This window comes from Thermobia domestica, chromosome 12, assembly GCF_964235325.1.
Source record: "Thermobia domestica chromosome 12, izTheDome1.hap1.1, whole genome shotgun sequence".
NCBI lineage: Eukaryota > Metazoa > Arthropoda > Insecta > Zygentoma > Lepismatidae > Thermobia > Thermobia domestica.
This window is the reverse complement of record NC_137465.1, coordinates 22,200,540-22,217,031: the sequence shown is the minus strand read 5'-3', so window position 1 is coordinate 22,217,031 and position 16,492 is coordinate 22,200,540. Positions and strand designations below refer to the sequence as shown.

The following is a 16,492-nucleotide window of genomic DNA, read 5'->3' as shown; positions in this document are numbered from 1 at the left end:
TCTAGTGCATAATATGTATATGCGAGTGGTGAAGTTGGAATGTATGTTCAATTCTCCAAAATGAAGATGAATCATGATCCTAAGGAGGCCATAGCTGTTTGAGTGAAAGTCTAAAATTTACCTCAAAAAGTTGAAAGCGTAAAAGGGTTAAATCAATTTTATTCTTTATTTGCCACTTTCACCAGATTATTCAAAAATTTTCATTATTCCAGATAAATTCTTCACAACTTGTCACGAGAAAAGATGTTGAATAACTAAGAATTAATATTTTAATAGTTGCTCCAAGATCCAACTGAAATATTCTTGTATTCATTGTCCTATCTCCATTAGCGATAATATATCATCAAAGTATAAGAAAATTCCCCAAATATCTTATTCCAGTAACCCTCGTTCCACGTAACTAAAGGACAACCTTTACCCTTAAACGCTAATTTAATTTGGAAGTAAGCTTTCCCTAGGTCGAGCTTTGTGTAGATCAAATCTTTTGTACTTTCTATTAATCGTTAATCATTACATATTAACAAACCTAATTATCATCTCCTAAATCATTATATATTTAGAAGTCAGATGCATGCTGTTTTTAGTATTCATTTCTTACTTAATTATTTGCCCTCTTTTCAAGGTACATATCTAACAACACGCCTAATATTACTGCCACAGAAAGTTATCGACGACGAGAAATTCAAGTAATTAGGTACGTTTCTCATTTTAAGGTTTAAGGCTATGCAATATTAAGTAATGTAACCTTACGAAGTGCAAGGAGGGGCTTATTGAACCCAGTTGTTCGTATTTCTTGAAAGAATACCTGTCGTAAGTCTTCATTAAAACAACGGGAATTTTATTTATTGACTATTATTACTATGAAAAATCAACATCATTAATGTGCATTATTATTTAGTAACTTGCAAGTTCGAAATTATTTAAAAAGAGTGGCCTCAACGAACCCCTTCTTGGACTTCCATGTGATATATTTCCTACAAGTATATATCCTGATGTTAGATTTGCTTCGTTTGTATTTAACAAGGATTGTGTTCTTATCTTGGGTAAAAGCAAAGTAAGTTCTGAATGCTTATTGTATATTTATTTCTTTTTAGATGCCTTTATATGAGTATGATATACTGTGGGTTCGAGATGTCCAACATGGACTAGTAGCGACAAAAAAATTCTTGGATTTTCTATTGAAAATACAGAAAAAAGAGGTACACTAAAATACAACCACTAACATAACAAAATATAACATTACGATATAAATAGAAAAGAACAATCTCTTATAAACCACCAGATATTACATTGTAGTGGCAATAATCGAACAATTACCAGGGTAGTTTAAAAATAGTAAAAAATAAAAAATCTAACCTAACCTAACCTAACCCTAACCTAACCCAACCTAACCATAACCTAACCTAACCCTAACCTAACCTAATCTAACAAAACCTGACCTAACGCTAACCTAAACCTAACCCTAACCTAACCTTAACCTTAACCTAACCTAACCTAATCTAGAGAGGCTATTACTTCACGTATTCTGCAATTTCTATTCCCTGTAAATGTGCCTCTTTCATTTACAGTCCTAGCTAGTTCAAATTATGTGTAACCATCGGTTGATAATACGTTGTACCATTCACCTGTGCAGGTACTACTTGCACGAATCTTTGCGGGTTCTGTTCTTGTGAGTTCTGACTTTAATGACAGCACGTATGGTGACAATGATTATCTCTCTGCCAGTTTCCTTGCTGACCTCGACCTCTGTTACCTCGCCAATATCCGTTCCGATTTCCTCAACTATTAGAAAATCCATTGCTGCCTCTATTGCCTCGAAAATTATTTTGGCCTCTTCCGTTGCCATTGTTGTTCCAAAACCTATTGTTATTATTTCGGTAATTGTTCTCTCTATATTGTCTGTTATTTCTAAAATTTTGATTTTTTGTTAGCTTACTGTTCCTATTTTCACGTTTTTCCATTATCCTGGGTTTTCGCTGATAATGCAATTTGGAGTTGATCGATTTTCTTCTGTAATTCGGCAAGCTGCGTCAAACTCTGCGGTTCTTGCTTTATTTTGTTTTCGACTTTACTCTTTCGAACAACTACACGGTCTAATTCTGAATCGCTCTCATCGTCTTCAACTTGCTCACGAATTTTCTTTACTAAGTCTTTTATCGTGACTTTACCCGTTTCACGTTTCACTCCTTTCTCAATTTTACACTTATTACGTTCTATCTTCTGTAAATCGTCAACAAATTTATGTAAGCTTGAGTAGGCCACAGTCCCTAAATTTTCCATATAGTAAGGCTAAAGACCACTCACTATTATACCAATTTTTTTTGTCCGACATATTCGAGTCTAACCTCTCTCATAAGACTAGCATATCATAAACGTAATTTATGATTGCTTCGTCTTGTTGCAACCGTTCTCGTATTCTATCTTCTATATCAAGCGTTACATTTGATCTTGTAAATTCTTCTACTATTTCAGCCTGTAAATCTTCGTACGAAATTTCGGCTACATTTTTACGCTTAAGAAACAGTTTTATCCACTGTCTCCCAACTTCTTTGAATATATTCGGAAGTAATTCTTTTTTCTTGTTTTCGGCGACGCCTGCCATCTGACATGCGTCGTCGAATTCATCGAAAAAAGAAACAATATCCCCATCATTTTTTAAATCAAATTTCGGCAGCTTATTGATATTGGCATAGAATGTAACATTCGAAGCCATGTTTACGTTCTCGGTATTCTTGTCTTTATTAATCAAGTTTTCGTCTATATTTAAAAGTGATGGATAGTCCTCCGAAAAAGACTTCACCACCGGGCTATTCAGGAAATTAAATACTGGGTCTTTACCTATTACTATTTTTGGACTTGCGGGCTCGACGGCTGTTTCCTGACTACTTATCTGTCCTCGTCTTTCAGGTGTCCTCACACTAAACAAATCGTTAAATTCTATTCGAATGCCTTAACTTGCTTTCTGTGCCCTCGTTAACACTGTGCTTTAAGACATCTAACAATATATTTAACACTTATAATAACTTAAACTTAACTTAATAACGTAGTGAGGGGGGGTGGTGAGGGTTAATCTGTTAACTAAAACACTATGTGAGTCGTTTTTAAGCCTGTCGGGATTCGAACCAAAAATTCGCATCGTACCAATGGTGAACGTAGGATTGAACTTGACAGTTCTTTACCATACTACTATTTACTTAAATTTATTTAACCGCGCTGGGACTCGAACCAAGAGTATCGCTAATATAACAAGAATGGGTTATTGTACTTAAATGCCTTAGAAACGCACCGGGGATTGAACCAAAAAGTATCTCCATCATAACAACCTCCTAACGTCTTACCCTAAAAGCAATGGGATGAACAAAGTGTGACGTTCAGAAGTTGCTACTACTCATTATCCAGAGTGAGTAGGTTAACGTTAAGTGAGAGGAAATGATACTAAACTATATGATTCGTTTAATAAATGTATTGGTCTAAATAATGTCATGATGTCTGTGTGTATTTTTGGTGTGAATGTAGCATAACAAATCAGATCACAAATCGTAAACGGCTAGACATTGTATCACGATCAACACGCACATAGCTGAGGCACACATACCTGCTTTATATGATGAGGGTCTGGACGGATGGTTTGTACTCCTCAGCTCTGGATCTCCTGGACAGTATTGTTGGATGTATGTAGTCTCCAACTGAATGCCAACTAAAAGCCAACCATTACTAGTGGACTATGGTTCGACGTTGGAAGAGATTAGATCATCCTTGATCTACTTGTGGTCGTAGTGGATCACAGACCACTGCTCGGCTGCTAATTCTCTTCTAATCTCCTTCTGATTCGTCTCCTCTAATTCTGCTCCAGATCCTCTCCAACAAGAGGGTTTTGTTCTCAATTTCAGACACTGGAATTCGCTACGTCGATCATTTGTGTTTACCTCAGCTATTGCTGAAACATTGGTTTCAACCCGTATTACATCGTAACCAAATTCCCAACAATTCCTAACAATCGCTGCAGATCTTAAAGTTCTGCCACATTCAAATTGTGTCAATGTTAACAGACTAGGTTGCACATTGACATTACAGATTTCATTTACATCTTTACAAAACAAAACAAAACAAACAAACTGACGATCTAGCGTCTCGAAATTATTTCAGTGACAACACAACATAAATACAACCATTTACGTAAACAAACAAATGCACGTGTTCATATGATATAACATTACATTATCACTTCAATTTAATCTCTTTAACTTTAATTCCAATAAATCATAGTTTCCGTCACCAAAATAAAAATCTTAAAACCATACACCGCTACACTATTAAACAAAAATACATGAAAAATCTTCATAAGTAAAATTGCTATTTTCTTATCTCTCATATTCTCGTGATATATCTCCACATAATAAAGTCAGGTCTCATGGTTTTAGTTTCTTTTACCAATTACTTGCAAATATTCCTTATGATTCTCTAAACTTCATGTATGTGGAAAAAAACTTCAGTTCAATAAGGATACAGTGTTCTTCAGTACAAGAAAATTAGTCCATATTGGTAGGAAGTTATCCTTAATGTTATGCTTACTAATATACAAATATAAAATTCACAGTGTGTTTGTTCAACTCTTCATCATCAACTCATAAATCAAACCAATACTTATTCAATATGTAAGGTATAAATATATAATTTCAATTTAACTTTGTTTATGCAATTATATTTATCTTATCAAATTTCTCTAACAAAAGAAATGTCTACAATAACAAGTTAATATAAACAGCAAAATAAATGAAATATAAAGTTATGTAAAAGAAAATATAATGCGTATCCATTAGTAGTTATTGTTTGAATAAATATTCAAAATAATTAGTCTTTTAGTAATACAGCAAAACGTTCTGGTCTGTCATTCAAAAAATCTAGTAATTTAAATACGATGTAGTACATGGTAATGTCGTATACTGAGTCGTATTTAACGTCAATATACCTTGTTACTATGCAGTCATTTTAAAGATATTTATGAATTAATAAAGACATATTTGAAGTAAAACAATACAATCTGCCATTAATGCAATTAATAATTCAAATAAGTCAATATATGTCGCTAGTTGTGCTATCTCCTATCTAACATGAGTAATCTTGGTATTATGCTAATCATATATCAATCCTTAAATGTAAACCCAATATATATTATAATGAAAAGGAAACAAATCAATCAGACATTCACACATTTTAATAATTCAAATAAGTTAGTAGATGTCACTAGTTGTATTGCCTTCTATCTAACATATATAGATTTCAGTATTGTAGTAATCAAAATATCCAACTTTAATGTAAAGCATATACATCTTATGACTAAAACAACAAATCATTCTAACATTCACGTATTTAGTACTTTAAATAAAGCAATAGCTGTCGTTTGTTGCGCTGCCTCATATCTAAAATAAGTGCCTAATGCCGTAAACAAAAAGTGTCTTCATAAATGTAAACCAAATATATATTATAAAAGCAAAACATAGCCAACTGGCAATCGTGTTTAAAAAGCCTTAAACAAAAACAATAGTCGTCACCATTTGTGGTGGCTTGGTTATCTATTAATTAAATGTCGATAGTGTACTCTTCAGTTAGCATTACATATAATTACAATGCATTTATGTTATAAAATAATATGTAGCAATCTGTCAATTATGTGTTTAGTAGTTCAAGAAGACAATACTTATTACTAACTGTGGTGCTTTATATCTAAAATAAATAAATAAATAAATAACAATATTCCAGGAATCATCTGTCAATGCTAATATTCTAAATCAATTAGTTGTTATTATTAAAGCAATACATATCAATATATCTCTCAAAATCATAATAATACATAATCATAGCATTTCTTAGTAAAGACTATAATTCCAAGAATATAATAAGTCTCTACCGTACATTTTCACTAATATCAACTCAAAACATTCTCCAATGGATTATAATATTGATCATAGTTAAGACTGTTACCTAAGTTGATTCCAGTTAATCAAATCTAAATGACAATAATAAACATATCATTTATTGATAATTAAAAGAGTCGGTATAATCAATATTTATAAATAATGTACTTATATCTGCTAATTGCAATACTAATAAATTAAAGTTATATAAATAGAATGTCTCCAATCCAATATAATAGCTGTCACTATTGTACAAACCAATTGTCCTTGTTCTTAAAACATAGTAACCATCTACTTCTTAAAAGACTAGTACTTTCAAATCTGCAAAGTATAGTCTGAACTTGTGTTCCCAGTAAACCGTAGTTAGTATTAGTTATCAATAGTTCATACTTAATATTGTGTCATATTTCAAATACAAATAAATTCTAATCCTACTGTAATATTTACAAATAGTCGTAGAAAACTAATTTATCCTAAAATGTATGCAATATGTAATACACTAAAGTATTAAATCAATGGAGGTACCATAACACATAATTCATGTTCTAATCATTATAATAGGTAAATATTATTCATCGCTAAATTCAAGCATAGTTCTTTGTCTTCAATTTTATTTCAAATATAGTTACCAATTCTGATAAATAGTTTCTAATATGGCCTAATGTGATATAACAAACTGATTTGTAGTTATTTCTGGTAATGTACATGAATATAATACATTAAACAGGATTCAAGTTTGAATAGTGTAATTATAATGCAACAAATTTAAATCAACATCCATAAATAAACCAAATAAAATCAAACAAAGTTCTATCTTGCAATCTGAAATTCCAATATCTTAATGCACATAAGTTTCCGTGAATTATTTTCTTGAAACCATTAACCCATATATTTAATATCCAAACAATAAAGTATTAATCATTTTCACCATCATACAGTAATAGCGTGTCGTTAATCTGTATCTCTATACAAAACTAATTTCATAAAAAAAGGAATTCCGCAAATACAAAGTATAATCAAGCAAACCTTCATATGATGGTTCTGCAGGGTAATCTTTTACCACAATACAACTTATGTGAAATTCTAATATTATCGTGCATTGTAAATTTAAATATATCTACACTATACTAAATATCAATGTGCCGTATATGCTTGACATGTCAATTCGTGAATCTCTGATTCCCAACTCCAATTAAACCTATGTCAAATACTCTGTGATTAACAATATATTCTATTCTTAGATATAATCAAATTCACATATAATCCATAAAAATATTTACAATAAACAACCAAAACACTTAACATAAAATTTTGAAACAAAAACATTTTTTACCTATAATGATTCTGTCAGTAATTTAAATGTATATAAATTGAGTCAAATAAAGCATATACATTAAAATAGTGCTGTGCATCATAGAAAATAAATTATCCGCTAGCACATCCAAGTGTTAACCAAAACGCTTGTAAATCAAGGTCACTTGTGAGTACAAGATTAAATATCCGTAGTATATTTACTTCGAAGTATAATAATACACTCCTCAACAAGGTTAAATTTAAAAAACTCCCTATAAAAGGGATCAACTATAATCTTCGCCTAAATCAATAGTCTCGGTACTGTATTCATTGTAAGTCTTAAGTCCACATAATATATAAATAATTCTGCAACACTATCTATCACATAAACTAAATAACTTTTACCCCTACAATTATCAACAATTTCCAATTAAATTCGCTTCAAACAATAAAATATCCTCTATTCTTACTTATAGTGAACACACGTCATAGTTAGTATCGTCAATACTCTTGGTTCAATTCTGAAACATGTATGTTTGTAATGGACAAACATGGTACATATGAAATTTTCTCGGGATCTCCAGTTTCCTCCTAATTCTCATTTTATCGTTTCATTCATCTTAAAAGGAAAAGTCACCACAAAGTGTTCTGATACAAGTTACCTTAACATGCATAATCGTAGGAAGATAAAATTATTTAGTGTTCAATTGTAACCTCTGGAGCATAAAATTTTTAGTTCAATTCCTGATAAGACTATCAAAATCAAATATTTCTGTAATCATATCTTCATTCAATAAACAGATATTCATTTCACCTACGAAACAATAATCGTATATACCAATCAATATACATGCAATAATCGTATATACCATTCAAAGAGAATTTCTAAGTAAATTCAACTATAAAGTTTCCCGTTATAAAAAATCTAATTTCAAAGCATAATTCAAATAACTCCAATGTAAATCAAACCTCTAATGTTAATTTCATGCAAGCCAAACAGCTTAAAACCATTGCAAGTTCTAGTAAAATTAGTGCTATACGTAGTAAATATAGTTTAATTAGTAAAATTCACGCTTGACTTGACAATCCATAATGTCACCATTACTTTGAATACAAGCTGTATTAAATTAGTAATAAAATTATTAAATTCGGGTCTTATATCTTTAATGTATATGCATTTATATTGTAAATAAAAATGCGGCACCCTAAATAAGAGTATAAGTATCTAACAAAACAAAAATGGGTATTCCTTAAAATCCACCCTCCAAAATATCTAAAATACAATTTCAATTTCAAATATATTCATCCTATGTATGGAATGTCTATTCTTATGCATATATAATATGAAAATCTAAACAGCACAAAATTAGGTTGGTAAACAAGACTTCTACGCATTTTCAAATTGTTTGTTCGATCTTACCGATTACATAATTGGTAGGATACACACACTAAACATAAAATCTGAATATCACAATCCAAAGTAAACTAAAATCATATGGTCTCCGCTGTTAGTAACAAAATAATAAGTGTATTATACATATCAAATAATTGTAACGTGCAATTTCACATTTAAATAATAGGAGCATGCAATAAAAACGATCGCATCTACATGTTATGTACTGTTATTTCTGTATTCAGTTTCATATACAGAAAATACAATTACATACTTATAATAATTTCCTGCAACATACAAAAACTAAGTCTCATCCAGTCATATATATCCTGACATAACGGAGTAATAATTCAAAGAGCCTAAGTTCCAATTCTATTTACGTAAGATAATACTTATTTTCATAATTAAAATAATAATAATAATAATAATAATAATAATAATAATAATAATAATAATAATAATAATAATAATAATAATAATAATAATAATAATAATAATAAATGGAAATTCCAATTCAAACTGTATTAACAATGCATGCAACGTAAGCTTGTAAACATAGTTTCAGATAACATCCATATGTCTGATAATATCCATATCATAAAAATATACGGCTACATATTGCAATAATATAGTTTTTTCGTACTTTTTAAAAATTTCTTCAATACATACGTAAACAATAATTATGTTTTTCATAAAATTACAATATAAAATTTATATATTCACCCAATTAATTATTATTTTATTAAATTCAATAATAACCTGAATCAAATATTCAACCGTGGTTATAAATATATCCTAAAACCGAAACTACAACTGCAGTACCGCAATATTTGTTTGCTTTCGGTTCGCGCAACAAGTTCTTCTACGGCATATAGAAACTTGTCAACATCAATGAACCATCAACCGCAACCACGAAATAAGCAGCAGCGGAGGTGTTATCAAAGTTAAGTAAACTTTCTCTTCTTACTTAAGTTAAAGTATTGGATAAACATACAGGGCGGTATTCAGAGAGAATTCGTTAATCGAAGGTTAGTCACAGACTAATTAGTTAGCATACTAACTCTTTACTAAGGAAGGTACACTTTCTGATATTCAGAGTCTACTTTTAGTACAACTAAAATGATGATTTGGGTATGATTAACTTATAGAACCCCAATGCATCGGTGAGTAAAATAAATGTGGCAACTACGGAAAAGTAGATGAGCGCATGCGTAGTCTGTAAAAATGAAAATACATGAATTACGAAATACGAGTAGTTTTGTCGCACGCTGAATCGTGGGTAAAAGATTAGTCTCTGCTCTAGATTAATTAGTCACATGTGATTAACTTCGTCTTACACTACGTCGTAATCAGAGACTCTGAATACAATTTTGATAACCATCCTTTGGTCATCCCCGTAGAAAGGTTTTAATCAGACTTCAAAACGACTCTGCATAAGGCCCACAAAGTGTGCCGGTATCTATAAAGAAAAACACCATTAGCGTTCGCGGCTGCCAAGCGGCAAATATACAAAGCGGCGGGCGAAAAACTCGCGACAATAATGGCGCCTGCGCAAAGGTTACACAAACGTAATAAAATATACAAAATAAACGGTAAAAGTATAAAGGAAAGTCGCAGCATAACCAAACAGTAAGGGCGCCAGCGGCACAATCTAACACGCGTTATCAATCCAAAATAATTGCAAGGTCATTACTTCAATAATACGTTAAACTCGTTCGTAATTAAATACCACTATAAGGTAATGACGTCAAGTGCATCATCATACGTGATTACATTATTTTTACAAGATCATCTGTGATTGAATAAATTAAAAGGTGTTGGATTAAAGGGGTAATCACATTTGATAGGAGTTTGATATCAAATTAATTAGAGTTTGATATCAAAATTTAATTAATTATATCTTACAATGTTGCCTGATTCACACTATAAATATGCAAAATATAGGAAATTTCAACCCTTTTAGGGCTTAATTTGGCAACATTGCAGCGCTAGAAGCCCGTAATATATCGTGATATCAGTTTGATATCAAATTAATTCCAGTTTGATTGTGACGATGTGGAACCTTTCTACTTCGGGACCGTAATCAGGAGCGTCATTTCAGATTTTGCTTGGGTCTTGATTTTGCAAGACCCCTTGATTTAAGTAAAATTTCTCGTTTTTCACTGATTTACCATTATTCTTTTGATAAAGTCTATTTAAACCTCAGACTCAGGGGGGAGCAATTACCCCTCCCTGCCCCCCTAAATGACGCCCCTGACCGTAATACGGCAAATTGTGGATGCGTTAAAATATTAAATAATACTTTTGATAAAGTGGATACTTTCAAATATTTAGGTTCGATATTAACAGACGAAAATCATATTCACGAAGAAATTAAATGTCAACTAAAAGCAGGGAATTCGTGTTACTATTTGGGTCAATATCTCTTGTCGTCGCAAATTCTGTTAAAGAATTTGAAGCTTAAAATATATAAAACGATAATGATGCCTGTTGTTCTGTATGGTTGCGAAACAGGGTCGCTTACTCTGAGGGAAGAACATAGACTGAAAGTATTTGAGAACAAGATCCTGAGAAGAATATTCGGACCCAAGGGGAACGGGAATGTGGAATGGCGGAAACTTCATAAGGAGGAACTACATAATTTATACAGTTTACCCAACTTTGTTAGGGTCATCAAGTCTAGGAGGCTTAGACGGGCAGGCCATGTAGCTAGAATGGAAGAAAGTAGAAACGCTTTCAAAGACTCATCGGAAAACGACCATTAGGAAGACCTAGAAGCAGATGGGAGGACAATATTAAGATAGATCTCGCAGAGATAGGAATACAAAGTAGAAAGTGGATCCAATTGGCTAAGGAAAGAAGTCAGTGGAGAGCTTTCGTGAACGCGGCATTGAATCTCCGGGTTTCATAGGCCATAGGGTGAGTTAGTTAGTTATTGGTTCTGAAGGTAAAAAGAACCAGAACAGGAAGAGAGGCTTATAAACCGAACCAAATGGAACTAATTGTTAATCACGCCAATATCCTTTTTCTGCGAAAAGAAAGAAGGGAAAGAGGATTTTTTTGCCCCTTGCTTACTTTATTTGTTATGACCAGTCATTCACGGATTTTTAGGGTGAAGTGAGGGAAGGACATAATACTTAGAAGCACATTCACACACACACATTAAACTTTATATTTAGGCCCTAAGAGAGGGAAGGATATACCGGTAATACTTGGAAGTACCTAGCATACTCATACACACACATTCAAATATATATTTAAGTGAGGAAAGGATATAATACTTGAAAATACCTAGCACACTCACATACATGAAATGAAATGAAATACACACTCAAATGTATATTTATCTCTATAGGATACCAAATAAATTACAGATAGAAAATAGGGGTGTTCCTATAATAGATTTCTGCTCCACAGGAAAGGATGTTCTTCTGATTAATTGTTCAGAGCTATTTGATTTTAATTTGAAGTTATTGATATAATGATTAATTAATTAATTAATGACTGATATTCTTTCTTGGCGGAAAAGTTTGCAAGTGATAGGGAAATTCCAGGGCTTTGAGTGGGAAATCTCTTATTCTGAATCTGACAACACTGTGTAAGCGGCGCTCTATGTGAAGGCGGATGGACTATTTGACGAAGAGGTACACTCGTTTTGCTGTACGGAACGGATCCATAGGTTGTAAAATGTACAGAAAAAATTGTGTAAGTCTTTAATTTGCCCATATTATATCGAGAACAGAACCCAAACAACCCCTGCGGTGCTTCTAACACCTTCCTACTAGTACTAGTATTAGCTAGTGGTGTGCAATGGAAATATTTCCGGGAGTTTACCCTGATGTATAAATTCACGGGAAGGAATTTATTTGCATTTTTTTATTTGATTTTCCATATTATCAGAAAATAATTAGTTTTACGTTTTAAATACACCGTGTAATTTGGAGGTTGAAAGAATAAAATTCGTTGGCTGTACTTTATGTAACTAATTATTATGATTTTTTAAATTCCCATTTCAATTTGTACTACAAAGTAGCAAAATAGTAAGGTTAATGTTCCGTTAAGGGCGTCTAGTAATTTCTTCCATACGAAATTTGAAATTTCTTCACTTCTTTCCACTGATTTTCGTTTGATTACATAATATAACGTTAGGTTAGCTTAGTTTTGGGCCCCTTAACTGGACATGGACCAATACTAATTTATAAACGATGAAAACGAACCAGTTTGTAGAGTTACCTAGAAATGCTGTAGACATAGAGTTGAAGTACTATCAATCTACACCGAACAACCCTTAGTAATACATGTTGTCGTCTTTGACTTGAATTTCGCTCTCTGAGGAAGGATGAGATATGGAATAAGGAAATCTCTGTAGCTGTAATTACATACACATTTAAAATATAATGTTATCAAAATTAGGATTGCATCTCAGGATGTTTCGTTAGTTCTGGCGTTTCCGGACCTGTGTTAATTAGGTCTCTTCTTAATTAGGTCTAATTAGGTTTTCTTCTTCATTACCTGTGTATATATGTGCCAAGCGTTGTTACAGAATTTTTGTAACAGTAAATATTGTAAATAATCTTAGGTAATAGTATACATGAGAACCCCCTGATCTGTGTTCTATCACCACTTCTACATGAAATACCATAAATTTTCTACGTAGTGCAATAGTAAGAAATATCCAGGTGCACAAGACATTCGATATGCGTTAAATTCTCTCCCCCCCCACACACACAGTCATAGATAAAGTACAAGAGCACTACACATGCAGTATCTTATCAGTCGATAAGTAAATAAAAGTCGCTTTGTTACCCCCTTTGTAAGTTCGTACATACTCAATGAATAATCCCTAAAAGTATGAGCGTCCTGCTCCTTTGGGAACTGATGCAGCTTCATGTATACTATATCCTAATCTTAAATTAGTGATTTCATAGTACACGGTAACAAAGCACAGTGTACTTCAATCAATATTCTGTATATATGCTATTATTTACACTGGGCAACCTTAGGAATTTTTCGACAGACTAAGTATCTTGTGGCAGTTACATAATCTAATTTCTTTATAACATAAGTAATTAATGTGTTTAAAATATCAGTAGTAGGATCAAGTTTAGAAAATTCACTAAAATGTAAATTTAAACTGTTCAGCGGTGTAAAAGTTTGTGGACTTTCTATACCAAATCTTTTTAACATATTTACTGGCATAAGACATATTTCTAATAAATATACATTTATGCATACTCTCTAAATATAATAAAACAACATAATACCATTTAGAATATACGTTTTAAAGAATCTTCTGGAGACCGTTCAGAATATACGTTTTAAAGAATCTTCTGGAGATAACAGTGACAAATATACTCTGATTTAAAAAAACGAATTTTATTTAGTAATCATAATATAGCAATAGAATGCAATTTTCTTTTTGTTTGTACATAAATTCCCGGAATACTCCAATTTTTGAAAATTTTCCTGGGAAGATTCCCAGGGAATATTCCCGGGAATTTGCGGATCACTACTATACCCCTACTCGTACTACTACTACTACTACTTAAACTGTTTATCCGTATAGTAAAACTGCATGGCTAATAACGTAATGTAACGTAACTTAATGCATTCCAACCAAATGTAACTGAATGCAGTACAATTTGGTCCATTTTTACGATTTTGAAGTTGGTCCGGCGATACAGCAATAATGTCCAATGTGTCATATCTGAGCCATTATTTTTTAACCGTTAGTGTGTTTGTAGAAGTAAATATACCAACGTGAGGGTATAAAATTCACAATGTAGCGACGTGAATTTATTCCATGTTTACAAATCAAGTTAGAGTTTAACTTTACAATGCATGCACCAGCTTGTATAGTCACTCAGAAAAAATAAGCAAACTGAAAATGGGTCAAAACTACCCTAAGGTTAAGCTAACCCGTTCATACCTCTATGCTACTGATCTCTATCTTACACTACTATACTGAAGCGGTTCTGCTTGTCGATGCGTAGGTGGCTCGAGTATACAAGTGAAATTTTTAGTGTTTCACGTAAAAATTTCGTACTTCATAATCCTCCAGAATTTTTTCCTCTCATCAAAAAATTTTACTTAGCATAGATGGAATTCACGGGATCCACCAGAAATAATTTTGGTGCAATTTTACTATATCAATCTAGAGATTTTAAATGTACGGAAACATTTGGCCAATTTTTAAATTTGCTCATTTTATGTCGAGAACAGAAAGTTCCCTGTAGGGCTTCTAGCCCGTTCCTACTACTATAACTACTTATACTATGGATTTGTATAGTAAAACTGCACGAATAATTGTTTAAAACATAACCTTTTTCATGATTTGTGTGTAAATACTTGGTACGACAAAATACCTACAATAAAAAACAAAACCAATTTGTGCTAAGGTGCCACCAAACAACACGAATGCCTTGTAACTGGTTTAGACACTGCGAATCTCGTGCTATGGTGTGGGTTCTAGTAATGGCCTGTCTTGGGAAAGATTCCTCCTAAGGTTCCCTCATTCCTACAATCAATCACTCGCAAATAAATTTCGTAAGTCCAAAGGAAATAATTTACTGCTGCTAGTTCTGTCATACAGTATGCAAAATTTGATCAAGTCCATTGATACGTGTGAAATGCCTCTGTAGCAAAAAGATTACCGGCCCGCACGTTCACTAAATTCCTTTTCCAAATTTGTGGGAATGACATTGTCAGATATATTTTCTCGCCGTTTTTGTGCTAAGACGAGATACAATCGCTTTCAGACAAGAAATCCAACAGAATAGTACGGACGATTTCCGCTTCATCTAGTAACTAAATTAAGATCTATGAAATCCAGGGTATAATTTAAGATTACTAACTTTGTACAATTACGAAGGGAAACAAAATAAATCTGAATTGCAAACATGTTATGTGAGCACAGTCTCAGTATGTTCGGCCACTCCGCACGCATACGTCTTTAATACTTAGTGGTAATATGTCATTGGAAAATAAATTGTAGTAGTGATGAGTAGAGAAAATTTCTGCCTAAGATTGAAAGAAATACTGCGAAAGCACCTGTAACTATACTTCATTCCGATTGGAGAAACCTCCGGGGGGAGTTTTGTATCTCCGGGAGGAAACATTCACTGGCGTAGAAAAAGAAACTTGAAATGAAGCTTATCAGGCAATTGTGATGTAAAGTACTAACAGTCATATCTGAGTGAAACCAATATTTGTAAGAGGAGGAAATAATATACGATTGTTTGCCTGGAAGGTAGAGAAAATCGTGCAGATTTACTTTAAGCCCTCTACTGGAAATAATTGGGGAAACAATATATCAGTTTTACTAATTTCCTTCTTATTGTCCCCTGAAGGATTTGCGATTGTCAACATGAAAATATGTCGCTTGAACTAGATAAAGTTCTATAGGACCATCAGAAGTAATTGTTGAAAAATTACAATTCTTTTACGATTTGCGTATAAATACAGCTTCTGAATGTATAATGTAACAACTACAGTGCAAAAGATCACCGATCTGTGCTAGGCAGCCACTAAAAAGCACAAATGCACTTTACCCGAGTCGTAGCAGGACGTGTGCGGGGCTGTGTGAAATGGGAGCTGACGTGTCAGAGTAGATGGTTATAAGAGTGAACGAACTCGGAGACAAGTGGTTTGATACATGTTTCAATAGCACTTGCAGTTGTTTCATATTAGTAACGCTACACTTGCAAAGATACAATACAGCGTCTGTACACTATATAGAAATACACCGCTCGTGGAAAGTAGCATCTAATAGAGCTGTTTAGCATATGCATTTACTTATTTAATGCGTCGTATAGCAGTTGTGATGTTTACGGTACTACCGGAACATTTGTAAACCTAAAATACAACTCTATTGTTTTATATTTCATTTTGT

General features: G+C 32.6%; 1 protein-coding gene across 2 annotated transcripts in view; it reads left to right on the top strand.

Annotated features, from left to right (window-relative positions):
* Window positions 1-12,204: 12,204 nt before the first annotated feature.
* Window positions 12,205-16,492, top strand: part of LOC145666359 (uncharacterized) — a 43,573-nt gene continuing 39,285 nt past the window's right edge. For both annotated transcript variants that reach the window (XM_081733512.1, XM_081733513.1), the window contains exon 1: window positions 12,205-12,306. The gene's annotated coding sequence lies outside the window, so the exon portion shown is untranslated. The remainder of the gene's footprint in view (window positions 12,307-16,492) is intronic.